This window comes from Odontesthes bonariensis, chromosome 11 (genome assembly GCF_027942865.1).
Source record: "Odontesthes bonariensis isolate fOdoBon6 chromosome 11, fOdoBon6.hap1, whole genome shotgun sequence".
Lineage (NCBI taxonomy): Eukaryota > Metazoa > Chordata > Actinopteri > Atheriniformes > Atherinopsidae > Odontesthes > Odontesthes bonariensis.
In genome coordinates this window covers 25,573,159-25,580,448 of record NC_134516.1, presented here as the reverse complement: position 1 = coordinate 25,580,448, position 7,290 = coordinate 25,573,159, and the positions used below count along the sequence as shown (strand labels likewise).

Below are 7,290 nucleotides of genomic sequence, written 5' to 3'. Positions count from 1 at the left end.
CAACCTTCCGTCAAGGAATCAAATCCTGTTCCTCCGCTTGACAGGCGGATTCTAACCTTTGACCAGCAAATTGTCAAGCACTTGCGTGACTGAGAGCGTAAATTGACTGTGGCAGGGGTTCCATGGTGTAAAGGTCAGCACTCTGGACTCTGAATCCAGTGATCAGAGTTCAAATCTCGGTGGAACCTTCAGGTGTTTGCTGTCATGGTTGTGTTCTGGAAAGAAGATGAGTTGAGTAGGCTAGTCAGTTGTGAAATTACACCAGATTGCACGATTGATCAATTCCAGCTGAGAGGATCTGTGGTATGTGATGTCACACCTCTGTGTTGCTAGTTGAATCTTTTTTGGTTTCCTCTTGCATATTCATTTACGATTCTTCTATTTATCCATGCTCTCCCAGAGGAGTGAGTTACAATCCCACTTCTGACTCAATTTGTTGCGACTCCACAAACTCTTTCCGCTGGCAACAAAATTTGGGAAAACTTACCTCATTCTTTGGCTTCAGGAACACTCATGAACCAACATGGCGCCAGTTTCCGTAGTGTAGTGGTTATCACATTCGCCTCACACGCGAAAGGTCCTCAGTTTGAAACTGGGCGGAAACATTACTTATTTCATCCTTGTGTGAAGATGTATGACTGCACGTTAATGATAGCAACATCAACATATTCATAATTATGGATAGGAGGGGAGCCTCATCTGCTATTCTTGACATGTAAAGTCAATTTTTGCAGGTTTTTAAAAGATTTTCTGATGCTGTGGTGTGAAACGGACTTTGTCGAATCCCTAGCTGCTGAGCGAAAATGGCAGCTTTCCATCAAGGAATCGAACCCTGTTCCTCCGCTTGACAGGCGGATTCTAACCTTTGACCATTGAAGAAGATACAGAATGTGTTGCTTGACTGTCGTGCCAATTCTGAGAATACAAGCTGTAAGAGTATCACTGAAAAATTGACAAAAAAATAACACGTTGCTAAAACCCTTTCATTGTCAAGCATTTGCATGACTGAGAGCGTAAATTGACTGTGGAAGGGGTTCCATGGTGTAAAGGTCAGCACTCTGGACTCTGAATCCAGTGATCCAAATCTTGGTGGAACCTTCAGGTGTGTGCTGTCATGGTTGTGTTCTGGAAAGAAGATGAGTTGAGTAGGCTAGTCAGTTGTGAAATGACACCAGATTGCACAATTGATCAATTCCTGCTGAGAGGATCTGTGGTATGTGACGTCACACCTGTGTGTTGATAGTTGAATCTTTTTTGGTTTCTTCTTGCATATTCATTTACGATGCTTCTATTTATCCATGCTCTCCCAGAGGAGTGTGTTACAATCCCACTTCTGACTCAATTTCTTGCGACTCCACAATCTCTTTCTACGGTGGCCGACACGTGCAAACGCGTTGCAAACGGCGAAACAAATCCAACAGTAAAATGCTGCAAGAGAAAAATGCGGCAATAACAAAAACGACCGGAACACACGCGCTGCAAACCCCGAAACACATGCAAGACAGAAACGCTGCAAACTTCAAAACACATGCAAGATAAAAATGCTGCAAACTTCAAAACACATGCAAGACAGAAACACTGCAAACTTCAAAACACACGCAAGATAAAAATTCTGCAAACTTTAAAACACATGCAAGACAAAAACGCTGCAGACTTCAAAACACAACGGAAGTTCGCCAGGCCACTGGGGGGTCTCGACCTGTGGGATAGGGGATATATGGGAGCGCTACCATATGAACCAGAGTGATATGAACGAAAGAGAAGAAAGTCAGAAGGTAAGTTGTCCTCATGTCTTTTTTAAACACTTGGCCGTAATCTTTTACCTTATTATAGAAGAGCAGCGGAGTTATGTCGCTAATGTTAGCGTGCTTTCATTTAATTTAATGTTAGCTTTCGCTCGGGGACATCGTCTCCTCATATTGGATACATGGTAAGAGAGATGACAAACCGAGTGCACGGAAAGTACAGAGAGTAAAGGAGATGGCAAGGGAAGAGAAAAGAGAACAAATTTGAAGAAGAGTAACAGAGGCAATGCCAGGAAGCAGAGACGGGACATTAGGGCAAAATGTGGAGGAGATGTGGAGAGCATTGAACTAATAATAATAATCTCCACTTTCCCCTCACAGATGTACTGTCCATTTTGTGGAGAAACCGTGAGAGATTTTGCAGACTTTTGTTTTCAGTGTGGCAAAAATGTTAAATTTCTTAGTACAATTTGTAATAAGGCAAACAAACCCCCTGAGGAAAGGCCCACCACCAGTGCAGTTCCTGATGCTCAGTCAGGCACTAGTGCAGGTAAACTGAAAATCGTGTTCTTGTAGTCAGTATATCTCAGCAATACTCAGTACATTAAATGTTAGAAATACATTAAATATGAGAATAGTGGGGGTAATAATAAAGTAATTAATTAAGAGTAATTAATGTGCAATTCCTGTATTTTTGACCTTTCAGGAAGCTCAGGTGTTGAGTCCTTTTTGAAATTTAGGGCAATAAAAGAGAGGGAAAGAAAGACATTCTTTTCAAAGAACAGAGCAGGGAAGGAACAGAAACAGAAAATAGTGAAGGTATGCCATTGCCCACACACAATGACCAACGCAGACTCATGAACTGTAAATGACAGATTCTATCAATTAAATTTATTTTATTAATTTCATTATCTTATCTTTCATCAGATTAATGTTGGCGTTATGAAGATGCACGGGTGCTCTCTTAAGCCTGTGAGAGGGAAGTCTCTTCCCATTGATATTCAGCCTCACTGGTCAGCTGAACAACTGCTGGCTGCTGCTGTAAAAAAGCAGAAAGATTTCAACCAGGATATGGAAGATTGTGCTTATGTTTTGTTGTATCCTGATGCTAAAAAAGTTATAAACATCCCGGGATCTGACACCCCTTTCACAGTGCAGAAGTACAAAGAGGAGATTGGAAAGTCCTACCAAAGAATTACTTTTTACATTTGCACTGTTAGGGACTTTGCAAACAGCTGTAAGTGCTTCTGACACATCTTCACTCTTGTTTTAAGCTCAACTTTGTTATATGTTAGATTTAAATATCACATTTTTACACCTACATATGATTCTCAGACCAAGATACATTCCAGTCATGATTCTTTTAACTTCCAGGTTTAACTTGTGTGTCATCAGTATAAATATCAGAAAGCCCTTTAGGCCCACTTTAGGCTTGTATTTCCAATACAGTCTTTTTCTTACTACAATGTGGGTTTATTGTGCCACAATACAAAGTTTGAAAGCAAAAGGGGATACCATATGATTCTACCATTTCACCAAATTTATGTAGTGAATTTTAATTAAGTATTTATGGTTGATAGATATTGAAGATTCAAGGATTCAAAATAACCTTTACTCACAGGTAAAACTGGGGAGATTAATGCAATTCAACTTCATACCCGTAACAATCAAGATAATTATTGCATTTAGGTTGCAGTCGACATTCTTCAAGTGACGATGACAGTGTTGTCCATGTTCGGTTGCCATCTGGAGACAGTCCACTTTCTGACACCTTGGTCAGTTATCATCTGTATGGCATTACACGTTAAGTGAAGTGAATTGATATTTTCGTTTGATGAAATCTGTCATTTGTATGTTGTATGCAGTTGTGGGACGGTCCAGATAATGCTAGCAGTCCAAGACTGGAGAACATTCTGAATGAGTAAAATACAAAACGACAAACAAAACATTGTCCACTTCATATTTTGTTGCTCAGACAGTGCAACGCACAGTGCAGCTACTTAATTATTTATTTTTTTTTTTATTTCCAGACCTTTCAGACACACACAACCAGGCTCTGATCAAGTAAGACTTGAATTCATCTACTTAAATGTTGAATGTGTGAACATATTTTCATGAATTCTCCAAGCTAATCACTCAAAATGTAATGTGTACTATTATAGTTACTAAGCCAGTGGCACTGTCATTACATTAACTGCAGTAATTTCTTCGGTTAAATTAGGATGGAGGACAAACCAAAGTCCAGGAACTTCTCAAATCCACCCAGGACCACAACAAAAACTACTATAGGTAAGCTGTGTTGATGGTTACAACCTTTACAGATTTGCTTTTTACATTTTTACATTTCTAAATGGAAGTCACTACTTACAAACCAAGGAAAAAAAATCCCACAAGTATTTTGGGATATTCATACCTTTTTTTTAAAATATATTTTGGCATATATATATATATATATATACATACATACATATGCCAAACATACTGGTATTATCTGTTCTAAACCCAATATTCTTTTTAAAGATCATTCATTAGATATAAATTTGAAAATATTTACTCAACTGTCCTCTCAATACAGCAACTACACAAATGTGTATGCACCTATCATAGTTGACAGTGACTCAGAGCCAGAGGAACATATGGAGCACTGTGCAGAGGAAAGGTAGTAATTACTAATTAGTATTTTTCTAAATCTTATTTGTGCCTTTATTCTTTGAAATAATAATACACCACATTTTCTTTTACAGCACAGACCATGAGACTGCTGCAGACATTATTTCAGAGCTCTATGCAAAGACTACACAAACGTCTCACAGCAGGTTCAATATCAATAGAGGCAATGTTTGGGACGGAGCGGTCCGAGGCTTCAAACGTGCTTCATTTGACCCATCCAATGAAATATTAGTGAGGTTCACTGACGATGAGGGACAAGCTGAGGATGGACTTGACAATGGTGGTCCCAAGCGTGAGTTCCTGACCCTTCTTATGAACTGCCTAAGAACACGCAGAATCTTTGATGGACCAGAGGACAGGAAATTTATCACACTTGACAGTAAAGGTAATGACCTTATTTCGAGTTTCAGCATCTTCTTCATGAGAATGCGGCAACTGATGTAAATGTAGTTCTAATTTGACAAAAAAAATCTACAGCTGCGAAAGATGATGAATACTTCCTTGCTGGGAAGATGATTGCTACTTTCATCGTTCATGGTGGTCCAGGTCCTCGCTTCTTGGCAGAGACGTTTTACCAGTTCCTCACAGGAACAACCACTGACATTGAAGCCAAGATTGAAGATATCACTGATGACACCATGAGAGCTTCCCTGCTTGAGGTAGGTTGGTATTATTAACAACAACTACTTCAGTCAAGTAAAGTATTATTTTTTTTTTAAATGTCTAATATTTAATTATGCCCATATCAACTTTTTTCGAACATGTTTTGTTACTATAAAAAATGTCTTCACAAAAGACAATTCTAAATGGCAGAATACAAAAAATCTGATATTCAGTAGGTATGTCGTTTTTTTTTTTTTTAAATAAATTGCCTCACATGGGAGTGTGTCAGCATATTGCTTTCCGTTTACGCTCATTGTTCTCTGCCCTAGATATCCAAAGCAGCTACATTAGATGAACTACATTCAGCAGTTGAAAGACATTCCAACATCTTGCTGATTGCTGGTTGCTTTCATTACCCTGTTATTGTGGATGACAAAAAGAAGATGATAAAAGATTTTATGCGGTGGTACAAAATTTACCGCAACTATTTCTCAATACAAAGGTATGTCTCCCTAATTTGAACAAAGTTAAAGATGTTCATTAATTTTTTTTTTCAAGTCATATATTAGTCAAAGAGATGAATACAGGGTCAGAATGTAACAGTAGTCATCAGCCAAATGAGCAAGAGGCTGGTAGAATTACTTCACTCAAGTCAACAAAAAATTTTAAATTTGTGTAGCTGTCAAAACTTTCAGTGACCATTTGGCGCTCGAGTCAGTTTCAGACTCTGGGTGAATATGCAAGATCACTTGGTGTAAAAGATTAGAAGATTAAATGTACTGCCAAATCATGTTCATGTATGGTGGATGGAACTGCTCCTTTAAAATGCTTCCATTGCCAGCATCATTGAGGTGATGATTGCTCTAATTGTTTTCTAGATTCAAGGATGGGTTTTCGACACTGGGTGTCATGTACGCTTTGGAGCAGCATGCATCTGTATTCAGGCCCTTCATGTGCGCAAGTGCAGAGAAGCTGACATCTGCAACACTACAGGAAATCTTTGAGGTTCAGCTCAGTGAAAAGGGCAGCACAAGACGGCATGAAGAAACCAGAGTACTAGGATTCTGGAGAGACTATCTCCTTGGCACAGAAGGTTTATTTTTATTAGAACATTTATTATTTTTACCATTTTCTGTTTATATCAGTCGTATTGTAATGTTTAACTTAACTCAATACTTCTCCTTTTTTCAGAACAACAAACAGGGCTCTCTCTCCCGGACATCCTGATGTTTGCCACAGGATTAAACACACTGCCTCCCTCTGGAATTCAGCCACAACCCAAACTGATTTTTCAGTCAACATCTCGGTTTCCGGTCAGCAGCACCTGTGCGAACACAATCAAAATACCAATGTCCAAGACATATGATGAGTTTCAAACAGACATGGACTTTGGGATACAAAACTCCCCTGGTTTTGGACTGCATTGAAATTGGAATTTCAAGTATGGTATCAGAAAAGAAAAATTAGGCTGTTGACCTATAATGTTTACAGTTGCAGAGTCCATTTTGAAAGTTGTTCCATGAAAGCTGTGGTACTTTGTTTTGGTTGTTTGATACAAAGACTGAATGTTGCACTCACATTACATATCGGCCATGTTCTTCAGTCTTATGTAGTTTTCCACACAGGACTCCCATGTTAATGGCTGCATCAGACCACTCCGTCTCTGCAAGTCCTCAAAGTGTGCCTGGAGATGGTCATCGCCACATGGACTGCAGGTTGTCTCTGTTCTAAACTGGCCAAATTCCTCCTGTGAGAATGTGAACCCACAGTCATTTCCACCGAACCTGGGGGTTACATATGCACTGTACGTCAGTTCATATATATATTTTAGTTTTTTTCAGTCAACTGGCAACTTGTATTGTTTTATGTTATAGCCAGTTTTATTACTGAATTGTACTTGAAATGTGAAAATAAACAACTGTCACACTGCTTAGTAGAGATTATTAGAGTAATGGGTAGCATGAGATGAATACATGACTGAATATTCATTGTTGGGGAAAAATATTGTGAAAGCTACTCAACAGGCAAAATAATTTAACTACAGGCAGTAACTACACGTTAATTTGACAAATATATATATTTTTTAAAGACATATCACATAAAAACAAACCTGTGAGGCAGGTAGTACATGACATCTGGTTTACCAGACGGACAACGAGACTGCTTAACAGGTCTGATAGTATGTGTGTTCCATCTTTCCCTGCATTCGTCAAGGTGCCTTTGTAGCACACCCATGAACACAAACCGCACTAGACATGTGTGCTCATGACTC

The 7,290-nt window shown here is 38.9% G+C and overlaps 1 non-coding gene across 1 annotated transcript; it reads left to right on the top strand.

Moving 5' to 3' along the window:
* The first annotated feature begins 532 nt into the window (after positions 1-532).
* On the top strand, positions 533-605 carry trnav-cac (transfer RNA valine (anticodon CAC)). The gene has a single exon. It is a non-coding gene; the product is annotated as a tRNA-Val (tRNA).
* Positions 606-7,290: the final 6,685 nt, after the last annotated feature.